Source organism: Nannospalax galili, unplaced genomic scaffold (assembly GCF_000622305.1).
Source record: "Nannospalax galili isolate Female #2095 unplaced genomic scaffold, S.galili_v1.0 scaffold207, whole genome shotgun sequence".
Classification (NCBI taxonomy): domain Eukaryota; kingdom Metazoa; phylum Chordata; class Mammalia; order Rodentia; family Spalacidae; genus Nannospalax; species Nannospalax galili.
Genome location: NW_008358517.1, coordinates 3,480,772 through 3,499,415, shown reverse-complemented (window position 1 = coordinate 3,499,415; position 18,644 = coordinate 3,480,772).

The window sequence follows — 18,644 nt, the reverse complement described above, 5'->3', positions numbered from 1 at the left end:
CTTTTTAAATTTCTCCTTTGACCCATTCATCATTCAGGAGTGTGTTATTTAATCTCCATGTGTTCATGTGGTTACTGGGGTTTCTTTTGGTGTTGATTTTAAGCTTTATTGAATTGTGGTCTGATAGAATGCATGGAATTATTTCAGTCTTTTTGTACTTGTTGAGGCTTTTTTTGTGCTCCAGTATGTGGTCGATTTTGGAGAAAGTTCCATGGGGTACTAAGTAGAGCATATATTCATTGGTGCTTGGGTGGAATATTTGGTAAATGTTTGTTAGGTCCATTTGATGTATGGTATTGTTTAATTCAGTTATCTCTCTGTTCTCTATCCTGTTGATCTGTCTAACAGAGACAATGGGGTACTGAAGTCCCCTACTATTAGTGAATTGTGATTAATCTGGGTCTTAAGGTCCTGTAGTACTCTTTTTATGAAGTTGGGTGCACCAGAGTTTGGTGAATATATGTTCATGACTGTAATATCTTCTAGATCAATTGTTCCTTCAGTCAGAATGAAGTGGCCCACTTTACCTCTTCTGATTAGTTTTAGTTTGAAGTCTATTTTGTCAGATATTAGAATTGCAACTCCTGCTTTTTTCTTAGTAGCATTTGATTGGAGTATTTTTTCCCATCCTTTCACCTTAAGGTAGTGCCTGTCCTTGATAGTGAGATGGGTTTCTTCCAGACAACAAAAAGATGGGTTTTGTTTCTTAATCCACTCAACAGTCTGTGTCTTTTGACTGGGGAGTTCAGTCCATTGATATTTAAAGTTATTAATGAAAGATGTGTATTGATTCCAGTCATTTTGATTTCGGTTTGCATTCTTGGAGTAGCTGTGCATTTCCAGTTATACCTTCATTAAGTTTCTTTCTGTTACCCTCTGGGTATAGTCGTTCCTTTCTTCAGCTCTTTGTATTGCTTCAAGAACTCTCTGAAGGGCTGGTTTTGTGGGCATGAATTCTTTCAGCCTATTTATATCATGGAAAAATTTCTTTCCCCTTCAACTATAATAGACATTTTGGCTGTATAAAGTAATTTGGGTTGGTATCTTTGGTCATTTAGAATTGGGAATACTTTGGTACAGGCTCTTCTGGTTTTCATCATTTTCACTGAAAAGTCAGCTATAACAAAGAAGAGATCAACAGCTTAAATGGACCTATAACACATAAGGAAATTGAAACAGTAATACAAAACCTCCTGACTTAAAAAAGTCCAGGAACAGATGGATTTACAGCAGAATTCTACCAGACAGTTAAAGAAAAGCTGTATTTAATACTACTTAATTTATTAAAAAAGATAGAAATGGAGGAAGAACTTCCAAATTCCTTTTTTGAAGCTAGCATCACTCTAATACCAAAATCAGGTAAAGATACAACCAAAAAGAAGGTTAGACCCATATCCTTAAGGAACATAGATGCAAAAATTCTTAACAAAATACTTGCAACCACATACAGGCACGCATCAAAAAGATCATCCATCATGATCAAATTGGCTTTATTCCAGAGATGCAGGGATGGTTCAATCTACATAAGTCAATAAATGTCGTAAATCATATAAATGGACTCAAAGGCAAGAACTCCATGGTCATCTCAATAGATTCAGAGAAGGCCTTTGACAAAGTTCAACACGCATTTATGTTAAAAGTCCTAGAGGGAAATGGACTGGAGGTAACATACCTCAACATAATTAAATCCATATGCAACAAACCCACAGCCAACATCATTCTAAATGGAGAAAAACTGGAAGCATTCCCATTAAAATCAGGAACCAGACAAGGCTGTCCACTGTCTCCACTCCTCTTTAACATAGTGCTTGAAACTCTTGCAAGAGCAGTAAGACAAGAGCAGGAAATTAAAGGAGTAATAATTGGAAAAGAAGAGATCAAGTTATCCCTTTTATTGCATATAATATGATATTATATCTAAGGGATGCCAAAAATTCCACCAGAAAACTCCTAGAAATGATTAGCATTTTCAGTAAAGTGGCAAGTTACAAATTTAATCTGCAAAAGTCTGCAACCATTCTATATATCAATAGCAAGTGAGCAGAGAAAGAGTACATGGAAACATTCTCTTTCACAATAGCCTCAAAAAAACTAAATAAATAAAATAAAATACCTGGGCCAAATGTATGACCTTAAACACCCAAAAGGAAAGTATAATCAAGGATTAAAGGGGCCAACATAATTTTTTAAGAGTACATATGTATAGCTAAAGAGTCCATATGCATAGCTAAAAGCTACATAACAAGCAACAATGCCAGATAGGAGATACCTTCTGAGTTGCTGGCCAGGGTGGCCTAATGGAGTCCCGGATAGTAACCCAGCATAGAACTGAGAAATCAACAGCAGACCCCAATCTTATCTAAAGGAATATTGACATCTGACTCCTGCTAGATGAGGAACAGCTGGCCTTTCTAAAACAAAGACCTCTAGATAGGCTGACTAGATCCACCTGATAGACAAGTAGTGGGGAACAGCTGGGGGTGATGACATCACAGTGGACACTAGCAGGGATAACAGAGTATAAGGGCTCTAGTGGTAGGAGGGAGGCTATGGGAGGGTGCCATATGGGAAGTGGGTGTACAGTTGAATGAGATGGTTTGGGGTGTTCTGTGTAATATACACACGCACACGCAAATCAACCAATTTATAAAAATGAATTATATTTGAGGAGGAAGCATGGAAATTTATGTCATGTTAATTAGTAGAGGTGATAAACAATACCATTGAAATCTACCCAATGACTTTATAGACATACACAGGTGCCAAGGATCCCAGTGCAACTGATTATGACTAGTAATAATCAGATACATACAGATTAGAGAGGCATGCGCCAACATCTCAGTGTTATGAACAAAAACAATTAGTCTTTCAGTAAGAAATAGCATATTTTAAATGAAATGGAGATCTTTTTTAAAGGTTAAATCTCATTCAATTGTATGTCTTAAAGGGCTTATACTGATTTCAATAATGTGTAACTGTATTAATTCAACAGCGAACCTAAAAATTTTATAGCCACTTTTGAAAGAGATGCATCTTTGCTCTGGAAACTGTTAATGAGTATGTTAAAGCTGTAATGAAATCCTTCTTTAAAAAAAACAAAAAACCTGTACATGACTGAGGTTAAGGAAATGCAAATTAAGGCCACGTGAGGTATATCTGAATACCTGTTGGAGAGGGGAGGAAACAGTAGTACCAGCACCAAATGCCATCAAAGTAGCAATAAAATCCATGTCCTAGCTTCTCTTGCCCTGATAAACACCATAACAAAAAGCAACAGGGGGCGGAAAAGGGCTATTTCATCTTCTGGGTTACAGTCCATCATAGGGGAAGCCAAGGCAGGAGCTCAAGGCAGGAGCTTGAAGCACACAACACAGAGGAGGGCTGCTCACTGGCTTGCACCCTGGCGTGCTGGCTCAGCTGTCTTATGTAATCAGGACCACATGCCCAGCGCTGATATCACCCACAGTGGGCTGTGCTCTCCTACACCAGTTAGGAATCAAGGCAATGCCCCGGAGACATGCCTGTGGGCCAGTCTAAAGGAAGAAATTCCTCAACTGGGGTTCATTCTTGTTAAGAGTGTCAAGTTGACAAATGAGTCTATGACACATTTGCTTACATATCATTGGTAAGAATATAAAATGGCTCAGCCATTCTGGAATGTAGTTTCTTAGTTTCTTATAAAACCAAACATCATACAACCTACAATTCAGTCCTAAGCATTGATCCCAGAGAAATGATGCTTTACTCTCCAAATATGGCATGCAAACACACATATATAATTATTGTTGATATATATTGTTATGTGTAATGCTATACCTTGAATTGATGTTGTAACAATATACACATGCACATGTACATACATCAGCATAACAGTAATATGCATATCATATGTATATATGTATCAGCAATAGCAATGCTTTAAATTATATCAATATAATTATGTAACCATATCTATTACACATATTCATATATTATATAAATACATATTTAAATTATAATAAAAGAAAGTGTATTTTAGATTTAAAAAAATAAAATAAAATATCTAGGAATAAACCTGACCAAAGATGTTAAAGACCTTTACAATGAGAATTTTAAATCCTAAACGAAAGAGATTGAGAAAGACACCAGAAGATGGAAGGACCTCCCATGCTCATGGATTGAAAGAAATTAATATTGTGAAAATGACCATCCTACCAAAATCCATTTAAAGTTTCAACGCAATACCAATCCAAATCCCCAGGAAATTCTTCACTGAATTGGAAAAAAAAAAATCCTAAGATTCATATGGAAGCACAAAAGACCTCAGATAGCCAAAGCATCCCTGAGCACTAAGAGCAATGCTGGGGGGATTACTATACCAGATTTTAAACTGTGTTACAGAGATATAGGCAATAAAAACATCATGGTACTGTCACAAAAATAGACCCAAAGATCGGTGGAACAAAATTGAATACCCAAATATGAATATATGCAATTTCAGCTACCTGATATTTGGCAAAGGGGCCAAGAACATTCACTGGAGGAAGGTCAGCATGTTCAGCAAGTGGTGCTGGCATAACTGCATCTCTGCCGGTACAAGTATGAAACTAAACCCCTATCTTTCACCTTGCACAAAAGTCAATTCCAAATGGTTCAAAGACCTCAATGTGAAGTCTGAAACTCAGAAACTGTAGAAGAAAACATTGGCAATAACCTACAAGATACAGGTATAGGAAAGGATTTTCTAAACTGGACATCTACTGCTCAGAAACAAGGTCAAGAATAAACAAATGGGACCTCATTAAACTAAAAAGCTTCTGTACATCAAAAGAAGCAACCAAGGAAGTAAAGAGAAAACCCACAGAATGGGAGAAAATCTTCACCAGCAACAGTTCTGACAGAGGTTTAACATCCAGAATATATAACAAACTCAAAAAACAAAGAATCAAGAAAGGAAGTAACCCAATTAAAGGAGGGGCTAAGGAGCTGAAGAGAGAGGTCTCAAAAGAAGAAATAAAAATAGCTAAGAAGCATCTTAAAAGGTGTTCAACATCATTAGTAATTAGGGAAATGTAATTTAAAACCACTTAAAGTTTCATCTTACCCAAGTCAGGCTGGCTAAGATTAAGGGAACAAATGATACCAAATGTTGGTGAGGATGTGGGGAAAGGGAAACACTTATCTACTCCTGGTGGGATTGCAATCTTATTCAACTCCTATGGAAAGCAGAGTGGAGAACTCTTAAAAAACTACAAATAAACCTACCATTTGACCCAGTTATACCACTCCTTGGCATATACCCAAAGAACTCATCCTATTGCAAAGACACTTGTACATCCATGTTTGTTGCTGCTCTTTTCATAATAGTGAAGGGCTGGAAATAATCTAAATGTCCCACAACGGATAAGTGGATAATGAAAACGTGGTTCATTTATATGATGGAGTTCTACTCTGCAGTAAAGAAAGATGAAATCATGAAATTTGCAGGTAAATGGATGGAACTAGAAACTATTATACTAAGTGAAGTAACACAGACTCAGAAAAAAGAAAAAAAAGGTATGCTTTCCCTTATATGTGGATCCTAGCACCAAATCCTTACAAGTGAGTCTGTATCCAGATGTAACTACATGAACCAGGATAATGAAAGGAACTAGAGAGGTGAAGGAAAAGAAAGACCCTGAGAGAGAAGAACAGAAGGAAACAGGTGTTACTAAAGGAAATATGGATAAAAAATGGGGTTATTTTAAGGGGAGGGGGGAGGGAGGGTTATATAATGAACCTAGGGGATAAAGGCAAAAAAAGAAGCTTAAGGGAGGAGAGGCCATAGGAGAAGGGATGTTTGTGGTGGTTTGAATGAAAATGTCTCCCATAGGCTCCAAGTATTTGGACGTTTTGTCCCCAGATGATGGTGCTGTTTTGGGAGGTTTTAGAAGGTGTGGATATCCTGGAGGAAACATGTCACCGGGGTGGGCTTAGAGAGTTCTTAAGCCTTGCCAGATCTCCAGTCGCTCATTTGCTTCCTGTGCCTGCATGATGATGTGAAAGCTTCACTTCTGCTGCTCCTGTTCCAGCCACCTCCAGCCACCATGCCTCCCTGCCATGATGAACTGTAATTCCCGTGGAACCATAAGCTCAAATAAACTCTTCCTTCTATAAATTGCTTGGGTCAGTGTTTCTATCACAGCAACAGAAAAGTGACTAATACAGTATCATTAAGGGAGAAATGGTAAAAATGGGGAAACCATGGTGGAAGGATTAGACAATGAGAGAGATAAATAATGCCTAGCTCATTTTAAAAACACTAGAGGGAACCATATTAGTCTGACAACATACTGACAAATTGTACATACAACTAGCTCAACGAACATAATATATATCTAGCCAATGTTTATTGGAGAAAGTTTGGTTTTTACTCAAGCTTTATCTAAGTAACACACAGTAATTAAAAGTACCAGACTGGTGTAACTAACCTTCTTGGTTGTTTAACAGCCATACTTTGAGGTCTATACTAATCTGGTCAGAGGGACTTAAAGAACAGATTTTGCTCCTTGCTCTCCAAAGTCGACTAAGTTCTAGGGGTCTATGGAACATCTCTCAAAATGTCCTGTAACAATGGTGAGTCACTCCTCTTGATTAAGAAGGCCTTGGAGACCCCACCAGATGGATTTGAGCCAGTGTCCAGTCTATGAAGAGTAGAATGTACATGGAAGAAACATTTCCTCCATGCTTCCAAGTGAAGACAGGCATGGTTAAGTAGGACCTTTGACTTATCTTTGCATAGATGGAACTGGTAAAAGAAAGGAGCCAGGAGCTCCTCCCAAGCCCACGTGACCCCTGAGGAACAGATCCTCAAAAGACCTTAAGAATAAAAATAAATTGGTTAATCTGTGCCAACCGTACGCTCTTAAACACCCAAAACAAAAGTTTAACTAAAGATTAAAGTGATCAGTATAATTCTTTAAGATTCCAAGTGTATAGCTAAAGGCTGCATAACAAGAAACAATGCCAGACAAGAGATATCTTCTTTTGAGTAGTTGGACAGGGTGTCCCAAGAGACTCCCAGACAGTAACCTGTCATAGAAATAGGAAAATGAACAGCAGACCCCAATCTTATCTAAAGGAATGTTGGCAACTGATTGCTGCTAGATGAGGAAGATCTGATCATCCTAAAACAAGGAACTCTAGATAGGCTGACTAGATTCAGCAGATGGACTTACACTGTGTAAGGGCTAGAGGCACTGACAACACAGTGGACAGAGTATATGGGCTCCAGTAGTGGGGGAAAAATATGGGAGGGTGCTATTTGGGATGCAGGTTTAAAAATGAATAAGATGTTCTGTGTGAAATACACACAAAAAAATCTATAAGAAATAATAAAAAAGTAACAATTCAAAAAATGTTTATGCATTTAGAAATGGAATGAGAATGCATTTCTAGAAAGTATACCTACATAAATACACACACACACACACACACACACACACATCCACACCAAGAGAGGCATCAACAAACTTTTGTGGTGCCAGTGAAACAAAATACAGTGCCTTGGAAGCTAATCTTGCCAAATATAAATGAACTTTTTGAGTTTACAAAACAATCCCTTAGAGATTCTGTTTTAAGCAAGCTCAGATAATGCTCATTAAATGACCAAATGTAAGCATTCACATGTTTTTGTTAATTTCATAGCATTTTTCTGTTTATCTCCAAAGGGTTCATTGCTGCCTGTATCGTTGTAAGTCAAATTCACTGCTGGGGGGTGCATGTGGCATCCAATTCCCTCCTCCCAAGGTCCTTGCGACAGCCTGAGAAAAAAGAATTCTCCAAACCCCGGTTTCAAGAATCCTAAGGAGTTTATTGGACTTGCTAACTGAGCTTAGGGTGCTGGTTTACTTACAGACAAGCAGGCACCCCCCCCCACACACCCCCATTTGCAGCTGATGCCAAAAGTCCACACCCAGACATAAATCCTGTGGTTCTGGACAGCCTTACAAAATGGCAAGAGGCCAGCCTCATGGTTTTTCCAGCTTTTATACCCTTAGTCCCTCTCCTGCAAGCAGCTATAGTCAACCGATTGGCTGAAAGAGGGAAGGGGAGTGGCTTCTTGGCAGAGCGTGTGAAGGAGGCGGGTCCATGGCTTGTCATCACAGGGTCAGAGGAACATCTTCCAGGTCACAATCATCCCAGGGCTAGAGACCATCAGCAGCAAAGAGATCAAGATTCCTGGCATTCCTCATCAAAGGAGACAAGTCAACAGAACAGAAAGAGTTGTGCTGAGAAATTGGCTCCCAATGAACCCTTAAGGGGAAGACTCAGAATGGACCATGAGTTTCACAGACCACCCTGAATGGGGCTAAATAAAATAGATATTTTTTGGTTTTATGCTGAATCTTCTCATTATGTAATAAACTCTAGAAGATACCATGATAATTCCCATGCTGAATTATAAGAATTTGGTGGTATTTAAAGATTTTCAAAGTGCAGTGCACAGTAAATTGCCTGTGTGTGGCTGCAACTCCAGCTATGTCTTTGTGACAAGTAGAGCTTTACCTGGTCCATGCTTGAACACTCACGGGCATGTACAGTGATGTCCTGGCTGGAAGTTGTCAGGGGCTCACTCATGTACAACTGCAATCATCAGGGTTGTTCAGGTGAAACTTTAAGGTTTATGTTCACTATATTCCCACAGTTTTTGTGCTGTTAAGAATCCAACACAAGACATTTAACATCAGAGTTGATTTGCAATTGCTCCTTTCAGTGGCACTCAGAAGCTATGTAAACAGGCTTCTATTTTCCCCAAGGGATGCATAGGAGGAATTTGCTAAATGTAAGAACAATATGAGGTAAATTTAAGCAAGAATTCAAAACAAATAAGAAAATAGAAAACACATGAAACAATCTTCAGACCTTAAATCCACATGCATTTATTTAGATACTGATGAATGAGAGCTGAGGAACAAACCAAAACAACTGCAAAATAGTCACAACAACATTCCCAACATATGCATAAGTCAGTAATATTCATGAATTAAGAATATGGGCAGGCAACAAAGTACAGATGGAAGGGAAATTTTTACCATCATTTCTCTGAATTATTGTGGATAGGTCTTAGGGACTCTGCCAGAATAGAACTAGACATGTAAATAGAGGTCATAAGTCAGAACAGAATGGGCACCTCTAAGTATTGCTAAGCTATAGAACTATAGAAAGTAGGTGGACAAGGAGAAGGATAGGCACAAAAGGGCAAATTGTCCATATTCGATGATAAAATAATCTAGGAATTTCAGAAATGTTGAATGTCAGGAAACACACACACACACACATCATCATCCTCATCATCATCCTCATCATGATCATCATCATGATCATCAAAATCATCAACATCATCAAACTCTGGAAATTGCCCCCTTTCTTCACATATGCTTTTAACATTGGAAAGGGCAGCACAAACACTATTATTAAAAATATATGGATCTAGAGAAGAAACCAGTATTTAAAACACCATCATAGACATTTTAGTAAATTGGAAAATCTAGATCAATTGCATGGTTTAGCAGAAGTATATAAATTAATGAACTGGTAGGAAAAAACAGATACTGCTCATAGATGAATAATATGAGAATATTTAGTGAGTACACTAAAGAAAATTCCAATTCCATTCAGTTGTGGAAACTAAAGAGTTGCTATACACATGCTTTTCAGGAGATGTTTGTCTGATTTTTAAGGAAAATATTTTCCTTCATTATGTTAGCTGTATCTCTATATGATCACATTTATCTGCTCCAATAGTGTAAGACTGGCTTTCTGTGATTTTCTGTTCTTGCAGCTTACACAAAGGACTTTTGAGCTCTGCAAGAACTGTATGGACTTACAACTCAGCATGTGTAGTCCCAGCTAACAGAAGAAGAAATATATTTACAGCATATATCTGCTATTTTGATACACTAATGTACAATCTGTGTTGCCTTCATGCTGAGTGCATGTTGGTAAGGGCTATAAGGTGGTGTCCACTGGTGTCTGAGTTCTGCCAATTATTGTGCCTTCTGTATTTCATTGCTTTTCACTACATCATGGATTAAAATTCATTTGCTTGCTCTTTTGCAGGTCATATGGAAGGGAGATGGGCTCCTGAGGCCCCACTCCTTCTGGAAGAGCTATTGGCTTTTTATGTCTGCAGAGAGAGAGAGTGTGTCACTCTGTTGTGGGAATGGGGCCTCTGGTAGGTGGCTTATGATCCAGTGGATGGCCTACACACACAGGTGTGCATTTGGGCAGCATTAATTTGACTCAAAAGCAAAAACTAAAACAAAAAAGAAGACATGAAAATGGAATTGGTAGGGAGATGAGGTGGGGGTACTATCAGGAGTTGGAAGGAGGAATTGGTGTGCGGATATTCTTGATACACATTGTATAAATATATGAAACATTCAAAGAATATTAAAAAATCATGTGCTAGGCCTGAAAATGCAATTCAGAAGTTAAATGTTGTCTAATATGTGCAAGACAGTGAGTTCAATCCATTGCACAAAAATGCTAATTTAATACTATGTACTAAGTGACATGTTCAGTACCGATGGTAAATGAAATATTAAATATTAAAGGTTTCAAAAAGAATTTTACAGATCTTTATTTTTCATCTAATAGTTATTATTTATTTAATATAAGCCACCAGGTTGCTCAGTAATTCAAGTGAAACCCAGACAAAGATATGACAACAGAACTCGTGGATCAAAACACCAAAAGAACCCATGTACTTGTGTGAAAAGAAACTAAATCTATTTAAAACTTTAAAACAAGGTAAATCAATAATAGTGATAAAAATTTTCATCTAGAAAAGAAGAAATAACCTTCTTCACACACATTTAGTAATACTTAAATTGAATATTCTATTCAGAAAATTACTGTTCCAATTTGTTTCCTCAGAATAAAAATATCTTTGACTAGGAAAGTTCTATTTCTTGGAATTTATCTAACAAAATTACTCAAATACTTACCCAAAAGAATTTTAGTGCAGCTTTGTAATTAATATTTAAGTGTTTTTTATTTCATTAATAGGGTTCTAATTAGGCAAATAATGGGCATTTTAAACAATGGAGCACTACGTGAGTGATTAGAAAGAATTTCCAACTTACAGATATAAAAAGTGAAATGGAACAAGGAAATTCGGAAGTGATGAAAATGGTATTTTTTTTCTCTTTTTGTCTTTTTTTTTTTTTTTGAGACAGGGTCTCCCTGTAGCCCCAGCTATCCTCGAACTCACTATATAGACCAGGCTGACCTTGAACTCACAGAAATCTGACTGCCTCTGCCTTGTAATTGCTGGGACTACAGGTGCATGGTATTTTTTATTTCAATAAGATAGAATTTCTTGTTTATTATTTTTATTTTATGTGTATGTGTGTGTTGCCTTCATGTAGGTAAGTGCACCCATGTCGTGCAGTGCCTACAGAGGTCAAAGGGGCTGTCAGATCCTGTGCGACTGGAGTTATGGACAGTTGTTAGCTGCCATGTGGGTGCTGGGATTTGAACATGGATCTTCTGCAAGAACAACCAGTGTTCTTAACCACTGAGCCATCTCTCCAGCCCCAGGATGAAATTTTTATAAATATATTTTATTGAGCTTTTGTAGTTTCATACAAGAGTTATTTAATCAAGTTTAGACCCCTCCCCTGTCCCTGCCTCTCCCATCCCCCAACCAGACCTCAGGTATTCTGCCATACATATTAAGTCCTATCCATTCAGGCATTTGTACCCAAGTGTCCTTCAGTGTAAATTCATCCCCTGGAGTCTAGTCTCTACATATAGAGATTGTATATATGGCATCCTGTCCCCCACCCAGCAGCAATCAGTCTATTTTTTATGATTAAATGAAACCAAACAAATTAAAAGTTCAGTAAAAATTCAAGGTTAAAAAAGATCTGCAAACATTGCACAGCTTATAACTGTGAGATAAATACTGTTGAAGAATGGAATGAAACATGCTTGGTTTGATTTGATAATTTTCCATTTAGAAGATTTGAATCCATTTATAAATCTAGGTGACTTTTTCTTTTCTTTTCCAGCTTAAACTAATATTTTCTTTCTCATTTAAAATATTTTACTTATTATTTTTATTTTTTATGTGTATTAGTGTATTGCCTGCATGTGTGAAAGTTCACTGGTGCCCTGCAGGGCCCTCAGAGGTCAGAAGAGGGCATTGGATTCTCCTGGAACTGGAGTTGCAGATTGTTGTTACCCACCATGTGGGTGCTGAGAATTGAACCCAGGTCCTCTGCAAGAAAAACCAGTGTTCTAAACCACTGAGCCACTCTCCAGACCCGTTCGCATTTAAGGATAAACAAACAAAAAAAATTAATATTAAATCTGAGAAACCAAATATCTAACCAAGATTTAATTCTTTATGTGAAATTATGCAAGGATAATGTGTCTCATTAGTCTTCAAATTTGCTTTATTTATAATAAATGCTAAAACTCTATGTTTTCCAAAGAATTTGAAGTATCTATGTATCTGGAGTTAATAATTTCTCAGGTAAAATGGGTTGTGAGCATTAAAATCATTTAAGAAGTCCTATTCTAGAAAATTTCCTCAAACTTTGCTTCCATCTTATGTGCGTGAGGCTGGTAATTTCAAATTGACCTTTTGGTTTAGCTCTGTTGCTGGAGTGTCTTTAAACATTTTGTTGTTGGGTTTTTTGTTTCTTTTTGTGGGGAACATGGTCTCCCTGTAGCCCCAGCTAGTTGGAACTTGATGTGTGGACCAGACTGGCCTTGATCTCACAGAAATATGCAGGCTTCTGCCTCCAGAGTGCTGGGATTAAAGTTATGCACCATCATGCCTGGCTCCTTAAGCTTCTTTTTAACTGTATGAATTGTCCAGGCCTTAGCAACACATCTACAGTGCAACCTCTAAACCTAAGTCTCACAGAACACAGAATAGAGGTGAAGAAGAGGACACTAATGAATCTCTCAGTTCTCACTGACGAAGCTTCCTCATGCAGCAGAAGGGCAGGAACAAAAAAGGCCACGATGGCCAAGGCATAGAGATTGAGGGTCTGTTGAATGTGTGCTATGACCCTCTCTCTCCATGATGTCCTTATGATCCACTGACAAACTGACACGATGTCCTCCTAAGCTACAGTTTAGGAAATAAGGATATTTATTAGGGTTTTCTTACAGAGCTTGTGATGTCTGGAAGAGGGTTACTTACAAAGGCATGGACATCCGGGAGCTTTTGTCCCTACATCTCAGCTGAGCTTTCCAGATCTGTGGGTGCTGGCCCACTGGCCCAAGATGGAGAACTTCCTGACTCCTCCCTGGCTTCTTCTGTGTCTGTTTCTATCCTTAAACCCTCCCGCCTCATGTACTTGAAGCTGACCAATTGGGCGTGAGGGGTGACTGTCTCCTTCCCTTCTTACGAATCTGTTAGGGTTCAGACATCCAACTGTGGCTAGTTCTTTCAGAGGACATACCAATCCAACACTCCACCCTTTCCTCTGGCTCTTACAATCTTTTTCCACCATCTCTTCTGTAAGAGTCCCCAAACCTTGTAGGGGGTGACAGATGCAGGATGATCTTTCTTTTATTGTGGTGAGATATTGAACTCTTGGGCCTTCTCATCATTTGTTTCCAAGACAAATATGATCCATCTCAGTGGTATCTCTCCTATTATAAAGACAAATGTAAAGAAGCAGGAACATTTAAATAAACATTGATGGTTGTAATAATCTAACCTGTGGTGTAAATATAAATGCTTAGAAGATACCTTAACAGATACATTACCTATGACCATATGGAAACGGAGTCCTAAAAGAGTCTGGGAATCTGCTCACATGATTCTATGGCATTGGTGTCAGCATACAGAAGTCCCATGTAAACTCAGGCAGACATAAAACCAGCATAGAACTGGGAAAATAAGCAACCGACCCCTGAGTAATATTGGCAACTGATTGCTGCTAGGTACATGATTCTATGGCATTGGTGTCAGCATACAGAAGTCCCATGTAAACTCAGGAAGACATAAAACCAGCATAGAACTGGGAAAATAAGCAACAGACCCCTGAGTAATATTGGCAACTGATTGCTGAAGAAGAGAGAAGAGCTGATTTTCCTAAAACAAGGGACTCTAGATAGGCTGACTAGACCTCAGTAGATGGACTTGGACTGGGCAATGTCTGGGAACACTGACTTGACACAGTGGGCCTTAACAGGGATGACAGAGTATATGGGTTCCAGTGGGGGGGCTATGGGAGAGTGCTGGTGGAGACAGGGCTATAAAGATGATTAAGGTTGTTTGAGATGTTTTATATGAAATACACAAAAGTTCAACAAAAACTAGAAAAATAGCAGGAGCATTTTCTTATGTGTTTTTAAAATCTTAAGGTTGCATTAACGCAAAAACACAGAGGAGATAGTGTTAAATGTTATACACTCAAAACTGGTTATGTTCCAACAATATTTTCAGAGTCCGTCTGCACACAATTAGCATCAAGGTGGATAACAACTGGCACGTCTTCCTGATGCTCAGATGATGTGTCATGATTTAACTTGCCATGAAACTTTTAACTTCACCATAACGGTACTTGCTAAACTTGATTATTAAAGTAATAAATATTAACAATCACAAATATTTTAATACCAGATCTTTCCATCTAATCTTTAAATTTTTTTCTATTTTTGGCCTTGCCAGTAACTCTTCATATAACACAGGCTGGCCTCAAAGTCATGACAATCTTACTGTCTCAGTTCCCCAAGTGCCTACCATGCCAGCCTAGCATTTTAAAATTGAATTCATAGCATGTATTTTCTTTGTAGAATATTTCCTGTCATATGCTATTTTATTTTTTGTGTGTTTGGCTAAACAGGATTTGGGAATGAATAATTGATCTGGAAAATGTAGTTTATTTTCCAAGGACAATATATAATTGGGAAGACATTGGAAAAATAGCAGAGAAATGTAAGGTGAATATTAAAATGACTTCTCAGTTTGTAAGGGATAGGGCAGTGCAAATGTTCTGACAGTAAACACCAGAATTTCATCAGTTCAAAACCTTTAGCTCTTATGCAGTGTTTAGTGAAACAAGTTTAGTTAGAAAACAATCTCTTTGGCAGAGTTTCTATCAGATTTGCCTCTAAAGCGATTATTCCTGAATAATGAATTTCATTTCACTTCTTCTGGCATTTTATTGTTTGTGAACAATTTTAGCTCCTATATTATAATATTCTCTTCCCTTAGTCTTTCATTAAAACCAAAGCTTTTCTTTACAAGAATATGGATTTAATCATTATTATTCAGTTTAAGTAACTATTACTAGTCTTTTTCCCCCAGGGGATATTTGCCTTCTGCAGAAATCAAACCTTAAGTACTAATAGCAAATTGTTAGTGTTTATCTAGTTGATCTCATCTGAGCAGTATTTATTATTGGTGAGTTTTTATAAAGAAGTGACAAATACCTATTATATCTTTTATTTCCTATTCTATTTCCTCTGTAAGTGAGAAGCATGAGAGGTTGGTGGATCTTTTACCATACAAAGACAGTGTTTATTGTAACTACAATCCTGGGTCTTTCAAAGCTCCTATCTACAGTGACAGATTTTTCATTTTTTAGACGCAAATGGGTGCGTAAACATGAATTACATTGGCTGCGGATGAAATCTTGCTCAGTTCACTTCTATTTAATTGCATAAACGTATGAATGAAAAAAAAGTAATAGTGACTGATCTTAAAATGTTTCCACACTTATTTTACAGCTAATAATTGAAACTTTTTCACAGACTTTCAAAGTAAGACTTTGGAATTCTGAAATAGAGGACAGAAGGGTATGGGAGGTAATATGCTGTAGTAAGGCTGGAGGCTGGGGCAGAGGGAGTCTTCTTTCTGTGAAGAATGAAGTGAAGCAACCAAAGACCAGCCCAGGTCTCATCACACTTCCTGGCCTGTTTTGCCACCCATTCCATGGCTAAAAGCCTCTCCCCTTCACCCTGCCTGCTACGGTTCACTTGCATTACTCCTGAAAGATTTCTAGCCAGGCGTGATGGTATACAACTGTAATCGCAGCCCTACCTGAGGAACTATTAATGGCTGCTAGGAGAGAGTCAATTTTCTTTAAAGGTGTGGTGCAGGGTAGGTTGATCAGACTTCAAGGGCATTTAGGGACACATATTAAGAGGACTTTACAGAACAAAAAAATAACAGAGGACATGAAGTATAGTAAGGTAGGGGTAGAGATCGAAGAGGGTTCTGAATATGATCAAAGTACACTGTATGAAATTCTTAATGAATCAATAAAAACATTTAAAGAATGCAATGATTGTGGCGTTATAAGGAAGCACATCTTTGGGTATATCTATGATAATGCTTCCAGAGGCAATTAACTGAGAGTGGGGGGACCTCAGTGGGATCCCAGACTAAATAAAATGTGTAAAAATTAAAAGCCAAATGAATACCAGCATTTGTCTCTCTGTGTCTTGATGAATCCTAAATAGCTGATTCACAGACCTCTGCCAGGCCTTTCCACCATGATGATGAACTCTATCCCACCTTAAACCCCAATGAATCACTATTCTCTTAAAATAATTGAAACAAAAAGTACTAATCACTAATGGGGACTATTTTAGGTTTTAATCAGGAGTAAAATGGCATTTTAACTATTTATTTGTATTCATATGTCATGTACTATTTGCAATTTTGTGTGGTAGCTATGACAAATTACCATAAATGTACTGGTTTAAGCAACATGAATTATCCTGTAGGTATGAAAGTCAGAATTTGGATGTAGGCTTCACTGGACTAAAATCACAGTGTTGGAAACCCTCTGTTTCTTTTTTAAAGCTCTAGCATGGGTTCCCAAATTTCTGACAATGGGAAACAACATTGTCATCTACAAAGTTCATGGTAGAGAACAGCACAACTGAGCTACACAAAACAGTCTCCCCAAATCTCATAGCATTTTGTTTATGATTTTGTGTTGGACCACACTTAGAGCGCTCCTGCAGTTGGGCACAGCTGCTTCTAGAGGACACTTTCAGATTCCAGCATCTGGAATCTACAGATCAATTAGATTCCCTTGACTCCTGCTTCCTTATGTTTTATTTTTTAAAGACTATAAAACTATTTATTAACAAATGTTCAACATTATTTATAATAAAGAAAACAATATATATTTGGATAACATTCTGATATTACAAAGTTATTTTCCTCCCTCCTGTTAAATCAGTTACCAAATACAGAAAGGATTGAGCCTACCAGTAAAGAATGAGTTAGGCTAAAGGAAAATAATTCAGGTCAATAATTTATATTATCAAATTTTATTTACCTATTCATGTCAGCAGTCCTAAATTGCTAACATTCCTAAACATCCCTAGAGTTCCATGAGCTAACAGAATTCTGTGACTCATGACCTTTGAACATACAGATTTCTAATTTCTGTAAGGAATGAATCACTAGAGGAACCTTTATGTTCCATTTAAGTCTTATTGTACAATTAAAAACGACCACTATTTGTCTAGTTTCCTTGTCTGAACTGGGAAGTTGAAAGCAAAATTTTGTAAATAAACCACTGCATTTATGTGATGTTCTATTTGAATCCTGATGTGACTCCTTTTAAATTATCCAACTTAAGCTGCCCGATTAACTACAGAATTATCTATTTAGTTTGAAAATTAATTCAATAAAATTTCAAATGAACCAAAAGTGATTTCTTAGATTGTTCACAATGAAAAATTTCATCAATATATGTTATCACCCATGGTTTTTGTTTTGGTTAATATTGAAAAATAACAAGAATAAACCAGTTACATAAGTATTTTATACATATACACACATACAAACAAAACTAAGAATGATCCCTCTGGATTCCTCATTCTGTTTTGAAAGCTAGGAAGACTGATAAGATATCTCATTGCTTATATATAAATATTCTAAAATCTAAACAGAGGCCAAACAAAGCACTATGGAACCAAGTAATTTAATTCAGAGATACGTAAACCCTGTGTGTATTTCTGATAATGCATCCAGGAAAAGTTCCTTTTTCATTTTCCATCATGTTTACAGATGGAACAACTCTGATTTGCTGGTCCCAATGTCCATATCAATACCAGGCACAGAGTATTTAGATCATTGAGATGAAAATATGAGTATGGGGGAAGGAGAGGGAGAAAAAGTAAGAGAGAATGAGAGGGAGGGAGGAAGGGAGGGAGGGAGGGAGGGAGAGAGAGAGAGAGAGAGAGATTGGGAGGGATCTCCTTAGCTGAGATGGGATATATGCTTACTATGTTGAGAGATATTTTCCAAGAAACACTTTATTTCAGAGTATCCACTCAGCCTTTGTGATACACTTTTTTGTATGTCTCCTTCCTACCAGAGCAGGAAATATAAACCTATGACCTAGATTCCTTTTCTACACCTACCTGTTAAGCCATCTAGCAGTTCTTCAGCAGCAGTGTCTATGGAAGCTGCTGACTCAGCTTACTCACCACCACAGTCAGGAGACAATGAGCCGCACACACCTGGACAGCTTGTTACTCCTGTCTCAACAGACAGCAGCAGCCCTATGTTTGCATCATTTCGGCTTGTTCTCAGTATCTCTGTGAAAATAACGGGCAACTGGCCTCAGTGAGAGAGTACTGCTTCCAGGATCTAATCTTGTACACAGTGGATTGGAGACTGGAGC